This window comes from Pelodiscus sinensis, chromosome 6 (genome assembly GCF_049634645.1).
Source record: "Pelodiscus sinensis isolate JC-2024 chromosome 6, ASM4963464v1, whole genome shotgun sequence".
Taxonomy (NCBI): Eukaryota; Metazoa; Chordata; order Testudines; family Trionychidae; genus Pelodiscus; species Pelodiscus sinensis.
Genome location: NC_134716.1, coordinates 73,626,576 through 73,639,308, shown reverse-complemented (window position 1 = coordinate 73,639,308; position 12,733 = coordinate 73,626,576). Strand labels below are relative to the sequence as shown.

At 36.0% G+C, this 12,733-nt stretch overlaps 1 long non-coding RNA gene across 1 annotated transcript in view; it reads left to right on the top strand.

Annotated features, from left to right (window-relative positions):
• Positions 1–12,733, top strand: part of LOC142829746 (uncharacterized) — a 310,346-nt gene that overhangs the window by 115,895 nt on the left and 181,718 nt on the right. The window contains exon 2 of the long non-coding RNA XR_012904488.1: positions 7,718–7,832. This is a non-coding gene — a long non-coding RNA (uncharacterized LOC142829746). The remainder of the gene's footprint in view (positions 1–7,717; positions 7,833–12,733) is intronic.

Below are 12,733 nucleotides of genomic sequence, written 5' to 3'. Positions count from 1 at the left end.
TCTGGCAAATAAGAGCATTGTGAATTTATTCAGGGACTCTTATTGTTGGAACAAAATACAGGACTATGTAGCACTTTAAAGACTAACAAGATGGTTTATTAGATGATGAGCTTTCGTGGGCCAGACCCACTTCCTAAGATCAAATAGTGGAAGAAAATTGTCACAACCATATATACCAAAGGATACAATTAAAAAAAATGAACACATATGAAAAGGACAAATCAAATTTCAGAACAGAAGGGGGAAATCCATCAACCATATGAAGAAACTTGCACAGATACAGACATCCCCCTTCTGTTCTGAAATTTGATTTGTCCTTTTCATATGTGTTCATTTTTTTAATTGTATCCTTTGGTATATATGGTTGTGACAATTTTCTTCCACTATTGGATCTGAGGAAGTGGGTCTGGCCCACGAAAGCTCATCATCTAATAAACCATTTTGTTAGTCTTTAAAGTGCTACATAGTCCTGTATTTTGTTTCAGCTACACCAGACTAACATGGCTACATTTCTACCACTATTCTTATTGTTGGAGGCATCATCATTTTACAAAAAAAAAAGGTGCTCTAAGGATTAATTGACATACTTAATATTTGAGAAATGTTGAAGGCATACAGACCTCTGATGACAGCGGAAATTAAGTAACCTCCTGCACTGTAACCTCTCTTTGCATTATTAAGTAGCTTAAGACTACATTAGAAATAAGCAGTACTCTGTAAGGAAGGGCTGCTCTGCATTAATATATGATGGTGTCACACAGACAAATTAGATTAATTTTGGATAAACATTCAAAAGTTTGGCTTGTTAGTTGATCCTTTTTTAAGGGGCTACCTCATGGCACCTTCCTCTCTCTTTCTTTGTCTCTCTCACACAATCTGCCACTGTGCTCAGCTCTCCATGTCTACCTGCAGCAGTGAGCTAGAGAGGTGGGGTGGCTGGTGAGCCCATCATTTCCTTTGAGAGAGTTCCCCTATATCAGGGAAATGCTCTAGGAATTTGTAGCAGATGAGCACCTTTGCCCACTACCCTAGCAGTTCAAAGAGATGGAAATCTGGCTCATAACACCCTGGCAACCTTCTTCAGATATCACACACTTTGTTTTGCCCTGTGCAGTTTATTTTGTCCTTAAGTTTCCTTGTAACTCTCTGAAGCAACTAAAACAAATAAACTGGGAACATGATACATTTTTTAAATTCTCCCAGCTCAGCTAAACTCCAACTAGTTTTCAGTGCAATATTTAAAAGCACTTCTCCTTGAACCTCAGGGTACATCTACACAGCAGTGTTATTTCGGAATAACTGATGTTGTTCTGAAATAACATAGTTTGCATCTACACGTCAGGCAGTTATTTCGACATAATGTCAAAATAATGTTGAGCTAGAGGACTTCTTACTCTGACTTCTGTAACCCTCATTTTACAAGGAGTAAGAGAATTTGGAGGAAGAATGCTCTACCTTGGACTTCTGCTGAGTAGACAGCACAAAAAGCCGAAATAAGCTATTTTTATTTCAGCTGTGCAATTAACGTAGTTGATGCAAATCATATTTCGGCTTTAGCCCTGTCCTCAGGGTCCTTCTTCTCAGTTAACAGACCTCTAATACTCACTGATATTTTCCTGCTTTCACCATTTTGAAGACAAAAGTAACCTTTTCCTCTAGTTTATTTCATTCTGAAGGGTTTCTGTTCTAAACAGCTGGGTTTCTGTTGTTCCTCTCTAACTCAGCTGATGGAAGTGGGTTTTGCCCATGAAAGCTCATGATACTATATATATTTTTTGTTAGTCTCTAAGGCACCATAGGACTCCTCATTGCTTTATCTGTGTTTGCTATTTACAAAATCTCTCTCGTCACGCTCACACACATAAAATATAGACACTCCAAGGTAGAGAAAATACTTAACAATACCAATCTGGTGTTTGAAAACTTTATTCCAGTTGTACAAAGTATGAAATGTTCAATTATTTAAGGTGTGTGAGTTTGTTTTGAGAACATTTCATTCGAACACGTCATTGATCAATGCCTATCTTGCTGGCATATACGTATGGCTTGAGGCTCAGCTATACAAAGAGATGACAGTACAGCGATTTAGCTCTGAGTGTGTTGACTTCTGATTCATCTCACTCATTATTACCAATGGACTAAAGAGATCATTGAGGAACTAAGAGCAAAATTCACATGGAATGAGTGCAGAATCTGTAATGTAGTTTTTGCACAGTGCATAAAAATGTAGAGGATGAAAGTCAGAATGTTTGCCCAAATGTTGGGAGCTTTTATATGAAAAGTTAGGGTTTTATTTACCATGTTATAAGAACCTGTTTAAGCCTTCATTGAAATGAATGGGAGTGTTTCTATTAGCTTTAGTCCCAGCTGGACCAGATCTAAAGTATCTAGCGAAAATTTGCAGCAGTTGTAACTTTGTTAGATCCCCAACATTAAAGCATGGCATCTCCTTCTCCTCCCTCCTTGTTTTGACACTCTGGTCTGTGTCACTTGTTCTGAGAAGGAAGTATTTTATAATGTGTGCAAGAAGTCTGCAATCTGTGTAAATGTTTTGACACTTGCATGCTGTATATCTTTTTATGTATATAAAATAATTGCTTTACTATCCATCATGTTATCAATCTGTAAACAAACTGCATCTATTTCAACAAAACCGTGCTTTTTTTTTGTTGTTATCTCTGTGATATTCCAGTTACTTCTTTTGATTTGAAATTGTACAGACTTCAAAAGTCCATTGCAGAGATGGGGGGGGGGGGGGGGGGTTTACTTCGCTCTTGATTTTATCTTCCTAAATGAGACTGGGGAAAAAGGGGAGCAAAAATGTGTTATGATAAGCTCCATAAAAATTAAATCTTACTTTCTTATTTTTAAATAATTCAAATGTTACTGTTTTATCTTGTATCTGAAATTTATTACTTCTCATTAAAAAAATAACAGAAGCTGTAATTGATTCATCATTAACTATGGAGCTTATTGGACTTTAGGACAATTCATTTAAACAATGGAACTTCAAAATATCTCAGAATTTGTCTAGTCTTTTTCATATTAACCTATTTTTCATTTTTAGAACATTAAGAAATATCAAACATTTGAAATCCCAGCAGTGTTGGTTTTAAAAAATTGCTAGTTTTGATCCACTGAAGTAAAGAGGCAAAAAGTCAACTAGTTGTATCAGATAGTAGGATACCTACCATAAAGGATGAAATTAGCTTAGTATCTTTCAAAATATATCAATATATACATTTAAAGTTGGTCCTCAACCAAAAAAACTACTCAGGTAAAATCCTCATATCTGTGAAGTCTGCAGGTATATTGCCATTAGTGTCAGGCCAAGACTTCACTCCAGACTTTAAATCCCAACTGTCAGAGATTAATCAGCACCATCATTAACATAAATACATGAAGCAGTGGATCATCCATTTTTTGTTAGTTACATACAAAAATATTATAACAAACATTTTGTCAATGGGATGTGGTTCCAAATAGAGATGTTAAAAGGCAAGTGGTATCCACTGTCATTCATACAGTTTCTACCTATTGCTAAAATGATTCAAAGACTACTTAATCCTTTCTTATAAATCTGTTTTGTTGTATAATGATATCTATTATTGCACAGCTCCTGTGGTATCCTAAGAACTTGCAGACAAAAATAAATACCTAAGGGATGCCGTACAAAATTTCTGCTTAGATCAAACAATGTTTTATAGAATTTACTTTAAAAAATAAAATAAGAACACACAGATGAAACAGTATCCCAAGCCACTTGAGGAAGGTAATATCCCAGAACTATTTGATCTTTTTCTACAAATGCATAATCCAGAGTCATGTAATGTCTAGTACTTTTTTCTAAGTACAGTATGAAGACCGTAAGAGGGCAAGTACATAAACACCATTTTACCCCCATAACTGCTTATGAAGTGTAAATTTCCGAACCTTGAAAACATCTGGCTAAGACCAAACAAGAATTTCCTGTTGGAATCAGTAAGATAAAAATTGGTACTAAACTGTGAAATGGAATGCTACCAAAATTCATGTCTAATCTCAGCAAAAATGCCAGGCTATACACATAAATAAATACAAATCGCTGCCTCAGGTCATCCACAGCCACTGTACAAAGTGGAAGCAGCATTGAAACAAGATTTATTATGAAGGCTTAGGTCATAAAAATGAGCCCAGAGTATGAAACTATACTGACAAAAGAAATTCACAACAGAGACAACATTTCAGTAAAATCTAAGTGGTAGTAGCACTGCAACCAGAAGAAACTGGGAAATCTTTATTCCTGTTTACAACATCTCTTCTGACAACTAACTACCAATAAAGTTTAATTTTAATTGCAAATACTAAAATACGGATGATACAATCCTTTCAGAAACCTTTTAGTAGTAATAAAAAGGATTCAAAATATTTACCAGCCACATACGACCTTCTAGCTGCATAATTTTTTTATATATATATATATATATATATATATATATATATATATATATATATATATATATATATATATAAAATTTTCATAACTTTTTGTGGTACAATCTGCTAGATTTATCCTAATAAGATGCTTAAATATGAATGGTTAAGTGTTAAAATTACATATTTGAAATAAAATGTTAAGATTACAGTATATGTAAGACTTGTAAATATTGTATCACTTTTATTTTTTTCAGCTGCCTTTTTTGCAGTTTGCTTTTATGTTTAACTTCCAGGTCTTTTATTTCTCTGAATACCTGACTGCCTTGAACATTAATTACCACCATTAGGAATGGGCAAATCAGTTTGGGTAACCTTAGTCCCAGAGGTGAATTGATAGAAACGCTATGGCTACGTCTAGACTGGCATGATTTTCTGGAAATGCTTTTAACGGAAAAGTTTTCCGTTAAAAGCATTTTCGGAACAGAGCGTCTAGATTGGCATGGACACTTTTGTGCAAAAGTACTTTTTGTGGAAAAGCATCCATGCCAATCTAGACGCACTTTTCCACAAAAAAGCCCCGATCGCTATTTTCGCAATCAGGGCTTTTTTTGCGGAAAACAAATCTGAGCTGTCTACACTGGCCCTTTTGTGCAAAAGGACTTTTGCCCAAACGGTAGCAGCATAGTATTTCCTCAAGAACACTGACAAACTTACATGAGATCGTCAGTGCTTTTGCGGAAATTCAAGCGGCCAGTGTAGACAGCAGGCAAGTATTTCTGGAGAAGTGGCTGATTTTCCGTGAAAAAAATGGCCAGTCTAGACACAGCCTATCAGATTTAAGTTGTCCTCCTTTTCCTCCCTTTCATTTCCACTCCTTCCTACAACTTAGTTGTCTTTTCTTTGTATACCACTTACACTTCCATCCTGAGCATCTCTTTGAGCTTCCCTGTCTCCTTTTTCCACTCCTGACTTCACGCCTTCTTACATGCTATCCCTTAGACTTCATATAGTCTTCAAGTTAATTTTTTATACTCCCTCCTTTTTCCCCTTCTGATCAGTTTTCCAAACTCGTGTAGTACAGTAATTAAAATTGGCACATGCCAGTTTGATCAATGTACTGGCCACTGTTTTCATTTTGACAGTAACGTCAAGTTTGTTTAGGGCAAGAACTTTTTGTTTGGCACATTGTGTTTCTGTACCGTCAGTGACATCAACTCTCACTCTTTTATCATGAGTCTTGTTCTATATTGTTTTACCTTCAGGCTCCAGCTTCACGTGACTTGTAGCAGAATTACTGTGCTGGCTCAGTGAGTGTGTGCTTTCTCAGCCAGCTCCCCAAAATTGTGGCTACCAGGATCTTACTTTCTTACACAAAACATAGAGGCCAGTCCATGCACTTCCTGGATCCCCTGGAAATGGAAGTCTTTAAAGTGCTGCATAGTCCTGTCTTTTGTTCCTTCAGCAAGATAGCATGGGAATTGCAATCCCCAAGGCTGGATTGCAGCACTCGCGATAGTCTTATCTGGAACATTCCTTCCTGAGTTCACAGACCCATCTTGGACATGGTGCTCCATGTAATGGTGGCACCAACAGAAGAGAGACGTGAGCTGCCTCTATACTAACTTATCAGGATGTGGTTCTTGAGCTCAGGTATTCTCAACCCAGGGTACATGCACTTTTGGGGGTACAACGACTCATCTGGATATTTGCTTAGTTTTACAAGAGGCTACATACAAAGCACTAGCAAAGTACAAACTAAAATTTCATACAGACCGTGACTTGTTTATAGTACTCTATATACTATATGCTGAAATATAAGTATGTACATTCCAACTGACTTCATAATTATATGGTAAAAATAGAAAGTAAGCAATTTTTCAGGACTAGTATGCTGTGACACTTTGGTATTTGTCTGATTTAGTAAGTAAATAGTTTTTAAGTGAGGTGAAACACAGGGATACACCGGACAAATACAACTCCTGAAAAGGGTACAACAGTCTGGAAATGTTGAGAGCCACTGCTTTAGCATACTGAACTCATGCCTGCTAATGCTAGCCCTGATATCTTAGTGTTGTGCCTGCTTATAGTAGTCTATCAAGAGGTTGTGTAAGGCTTCTCTATCTTTTCTAATTTTGGCTAAAAAGGTCATTTGTGATTTATTTGCCAATTTGGGAAAGACTAGAATCTCACAATTTCTGAGTCTCATAATATTTCCAGACCAGTTTTCATGGACACTTATTTTAACAGAGCTTCTAAATCTTGTTAAGGTTTTGCTCACCCTTGTTTCCTCAGATGAAGGAGGGGAGGGGAGGTCCTCCAAGCTTTGATTCTACAGTATCTTTTCATATGGCTTTGTAAATTTCCATAGTGACCCTTTTCTAGTTGGAGTTCAGTGGCTTATTTCATTTCCCCCCAAAAACCCTTTCAATCAACACCAGAACATTTATAATTTGTCAATTTACACAATGACGGTATAAAATACTGTGATAAATCCTTCAGAACATGATGTGTGTGTTCAATAATATTTGTTTAAATAAATATGGGTGAAAAGTTAAGTTCCCCTGCAATGGGAATGTTATGTATGTTTCTAATTATATTCAGGATATTTGTTGTGTGGCTAAGCAATTTTAGAGTGAGCTTCCATCTCAACATTAAACTTCGATTTGCCATGGATTTTTTTTTCATACACCTATTTCTTTCTTTCTTTCCAGGTGGTATAGGTATAAGTAGAAACAGATAATAGCTGGCAGTGTTTGTTTTATTTTGAACCTTATTCAGGCTGAATTATTTGTTTTCATGTGGATATGTAAGGTGGATTAATAGTTTTATTGTACTCCTGTGATTAGTTTCTGTTTGCTCTAATTTCTTTTTTGGTTCTTTCTTGACCTTGAGGTGAAAAAACACAGAAGATGTATTCCCTCAATTTAATGCCAGTCTGAGGTGTTTCTCCTGCATCATCAGATCAATGAAAAGTAAATAGCCTACACTTCTTGTTTCACAGTGCAGTATTGATCTTTCTTCAGCTTTTGCTTCCCTTTTTTCCCTGCGTCTTGTGTCTTTCAACCCCTGGGACCGAAGTGATTGCCATAGATTGGACAAGCTAACAAGCGCATGATAAGGAACTAGTGTTTTGTGGAATACTCACATACACATGCTTGGTATATAAAGCCTGGACCTCTCTGCATTGAAAGAGAGGTGCCATTTTGTGTATGGCACAAGTCACTATGAAAAAGAACCACAGGGAAGACACTATATAGCAGCAGAGGATTTTAATCTTCACACTGATCTTTTATTCCTGCAGCTGGTGCCAAGCTCGGTGAGGACATGGCTCCTCTGAAAAGTAAGACCAGTTGCCTGTGAGGAATGGCATCAGCTTTTCTGTTTGGGCAAATGTATGGTACAGTGGCAGCCTGGGGGTAAGTCTGAACTTAATCCTGTAGTGACCATATTATTTTGTCAAGCCATATTTGAATTCTGAGCAGCAGAGACCTTCAGAGAAAGTTTGAGAAATGCAACAAATTATTAATTTGGCAGAAAAGATGACCTTCAGTATCCTATAATATATTTTAGAGACGTGATTTTAAGTTATTACACAAAACAGCTAAAACCACTATTTCATACTGTGCATTAAGTATTGAATTCATCTAATTTCTTTGTGGCATTCTGTGTCTTTAATGGTGCTTTTTTCAGAAGAGGATGTGAAGTAGTTTTCCTTAAAATTTGTTATAATGGAAACACCTTACTTTGTAATGCTTAAAATACTCTTTTGAGTATATACCTGTTCTTAAATGCTACTCAAGTTAAGAAATCACATCTTTTTACATTTCCTTTCTGGGCCCTTCACTGTCCAAAGTGTTCCCTGGTACTGAAAAATGGATAGATGAATAATTGATATTCTATTGCATGCTATGTAGTCTATTGTTTCTTTTGAATAGGTAGATATTTGTGCTCTGCAGTTCTGAAGTTTTCTGACATTGCTTTAGGTGTATTGAAATACTGTTGTTCTCTGTCTCTGGATGTTTATTAGTCTCTCGTGCCACTGGAGCACAGCAAACTAATGTAAATATAAATTAGTAATTTATCCTTTTTTTTGGAGAGTCATCCTTCAAAAACTTGAGCATTTGTGACCAGGTTTTCATACTAATTCCAAAATAACAACCACACATGAGTTTCTGCAAGGCACGGAAGGTGTTATACAGACTATAAAGAAAAGTTATAATTTTCATTGGTATCTAGTCAGTGATATTGTATATTTATAAAGAATGTATACATGATCATGGAGAACATGCTGTCTTACCTTCACAATATTTAATTAAATATTATACTCTCTACTTTGCAAGTTCTAAAGCAAATAAGTTCTTGTATTCTATTTTTACTACTGAAAGTACACCGATATGAGTTTCATATGTCTTATGGACACCACTGCAATGCGGTTTTTAGCAGTATTTTCAACACTACACTTTTATAATGTGAAATTTTGTTGTTTAACATTTTTTTTAATAAACCAGTGCACACTACACAAATTATGTATAATGTTATAGATATTCTCTCTCTTTCTAGTTTTATGACATTTTACACTTCTTGGAGCTAGATCATTGTTCTAACCCAAGCTATTATGTAATCCTTAGGGTAACCTCACTGCTGATTTGAACACTATTAATTTTCTATTATAGTGTGCTAAAGATGTTCTACAGTGTGGCGCTCACCTGCATTATTGAGTCAATGACCAATTGCAGAGTTACTCTGTGCTGGTTGGAGCTTAACTCAACCCTTTGGGATCTCATTTATTATTTGAAGATATTGATTTTGGAAAAAGGAAAAGCTAAGATATGTGAATCTAATACCAACTTAGACCTAGCCTACAGCTGTTAACTCCTAATGGTCTGTTTATTGTGGGAGCTTGAAGCTTGTTTATTGTGTTGTTTGAAGCTTGAATTCTTTACATTTTATGTACAATAAACTGCTGCTGTTCCATAAAGATTTGAAAGCAGCCACATAATTTGTCATATAGCACCAAAGTTATACATTTTTACACTTCAATATTTAAACTTAATGATAATTCTGTTTCCTTATCAATAAACTATTCAATGAGACTAGTTTAATGAAGACAATTAAACCCAGTGCTATGAATTTCATATTCCTTGTAGGGGTTGTATTTTATAAAAGCCATGTGAGAAAATGTTACACACTAAATAAAATAACTTATCTGAAGTCAGCCCTAGGGCTCCAGGTGGAAGAGTGATTTACTTGTACATCTAGTTGCAGGATCAGACCTTATCTATATAACAGAAATTGACCAGCTTATGGCCTGATGAAATTAAGTTAAAAGATTCCCATTTACTTTAACAAGACTTGGACCAGTCCTTGAGTGTGGCTGAGAGCTTCCATATTTGTTATTAGTTATTTAATACCTTTGTAGCAAGTTTATTTCTTAATCTTTTTCTCCAATTCTTTACCTGATTTGAAAAAATTCCATTTCCAACAGAGATTAAACTTTTGCGGGAATCATTAATATGACTGTTCAGTATCACTCTTAAAATTACATTTGTTTAAAATAGACTGAATTTTAAAAAATGTCAGTGGCACATCTTCTGAGGCAGTAATCATGTACAATGCAAGCATAGACCCTAGTGACTTTACCACCTATGCACCCACCATAGTCAGGTTTACTCCTGGGAGAAGGCCTGCAAGATTAGGCTCAATATTTTTTTCCAGACTGCCACACTCTTGTAAGAAAAAAATTCAAAACCATTTTGAGAAGTTGTGAAGCAGGAGGGCAGTGATATGTACATTATATTGAATGATTTCTTTAGTAAAAGACAGAGACCTGTGAAATGAAAAGAAGCTAATACTGCAATTCCTGGCATCAGCAATTGCCTCGTTTTGTGTGTTTGTACAATGCCTAGCCAATGGTGCCCCAGTTGTGAATGGAGCCTCTGTGTACTATTGTAGTATAAATATTAACAATAACAGAAAGTGCCATAGAGGATATGTAGGAGACAGTAGGCTGTAAAAGCATTATTGTAACATTGGACAAAATGGTAGGAATATATTTGGTGCATTAGTTAAAGCATGATGGTAAAACGTGTCTCTGGTTAAAGCTTGAGGGTTCAGTCTTTCTGTAGGACCCTAAATGAGTGTTGTGGTGAATGGAATTGATCCCTCCTTAGACGACTGCATAATTTCAATGCAGTTCTTGCATGCCTGCTACCACAAATCAAAGGCTGGCACTGCACTGCTGAACATTCCGGCAAGGTGGGAGAGCCACTTTAGTCCATGGAGTTGCAGATTTCATAGTCCCCACTCACCTGTTATGATCTGACAACTGCTTCTGTGATGCGTCAGAGCTGCTGAAGTCCCCTGCATTGCTGGCCCTACTGAGAGTCCTAGGTAATGGGCTTCATTTTAAAGGGAATCCTGCCTATGAAATCTGCAGCAATCACATAGCTATAATTCACCAGAGGAGCCACAGGTATACTTTAATGGCCTTGAGAAAAATATCTGACACAGCATTGCAAAAAAGACCAATCTACAAAGTGAATAAATCTGTTAGAGCTACAGTGAACTATCTGATAGATTAGAACTTGCTTGAATATCAAAGGTAGAGAATTTCAGTGGGTGTTACCATTTTAACTTCAAGGGAAGTGTTGGTGCAGTGCTACAAATTTTGAAGCTTAGACTTAGCTAATATATTTAACTTTAATTTAACATCAATGTATTCATCTCTTCTACCTCCTCCTATCTCTGTTTTCTACACCCTCCTGTTGCATCTTAGCCTTCTATAGTTATAAGGTGTTTAGGACAGGAACTTTCTTATATTTTATATTTGCATAATGCTGAACTCCACTAACTCAATATTATTTAGGGCCCCTGGGCACTACTGTGTTGTGAATGAATAGTTATCTGATGGATACATGGAATGTACAGTGAAAAGAGCGGAGGCAATAATGATTACTTGAATGGGCTGGAATACCTGACAAAGATAGGAGTTACACAAAACTGGAATGAGAAATGTAAGCAAGCAAAGATGGGGAGAAAATAAGAAAAGGGAACACATTCTTAATGGACATAAGTAACACACAAAAACAAATGAAGGATTTGGAATATACGAATAGATAAATCTTAGGCTATATTCTTTAGAAATATGGAAGTTTAAAAAGTGGACTTCGCAAAGTGTTAACGAATTCTGAAGATAACATCAGATATGTTCTATAAGCCCAGGCGAATTGGTCCAATGAGCTTTTAATTGAGATGGTTACTAGAGTGTAGAACTATTAGCTAAGGAAAGTGAATGCACTCATGCAATTTGGGTAAAATTTCTTTACATGGAGGCCTACTAACGAATAAAAATACAGGAGCCTCAAGGAAACAATAAAAATAACAAATATGCATTTTGAAAAAGTTAGACAATTATAAAAAAAGAAAACTAAGTCACTAAAGAGCATTGATCCCTTGTTCATAAGTGATCAGCAAAGCTCCACAGCTTGAATGTCTACCACTTGAACTAATGGAGCACAGCTTGTAGAAGTAACAACTGGGAGCTTTCCACAGAAGTGTTAGTTAATTTTAGATATTTAGTCATTTACACACATGTTTAAACTTGAATGCTTGAACACAGTCAATTAAATGCAGGAATCTGGAATTTTAAAAACAACACCTAGAAAAGGTGACTTCGTAGATGGAATAAAAGATACAAGAAGGTGACAAATTATTTCTGCTAGCTAAACCACACAAAATTACCTAGTTGCCCTTTAACTACTTTTATTGTCCTAATGTGATACAAGAGCAGAACAATAATAAGGAAGGTTGAATGTCTGATTATAAGAATGTTATAGAACAGGAAGATTTTTGGTTAATCAATAATGCACATTAGCTACAGTTCATTAAATTCAGATGATTCTTCATACTGCTGTAACACTTGCAGTAAACTAATTGATTTCCTGTGTGAGGTTGACTTCTTACCACTTGTCAATTTCTGTAAAACACTGTAGGGTCAACTTTTCAAAAACATGCCTTTGGATTCACAAGCCAAATGGGGCATTGTAAGCAGGATTGTATTTTTACATTTTCAGCAGTTGGTCCTTAAGAGCATAAATATTATAAGTCTAAATAAGAGTAGAAAACCTGGTGAGCCTACAGGGCAGGGCCATCTGCTTAAGCATGCAAGGGCAAATTCAGCATAAACTTGTGAATTCTGCTGCTAAATATGAGGTATGGAATTTAAATTTCTGTTAGGATGACTTGCTGCAGGGTTTGTTTTACTCTTTCCAGTAATTATTGATATATAGGGCCAGATCCTAAGCTAGTATAAATCAAC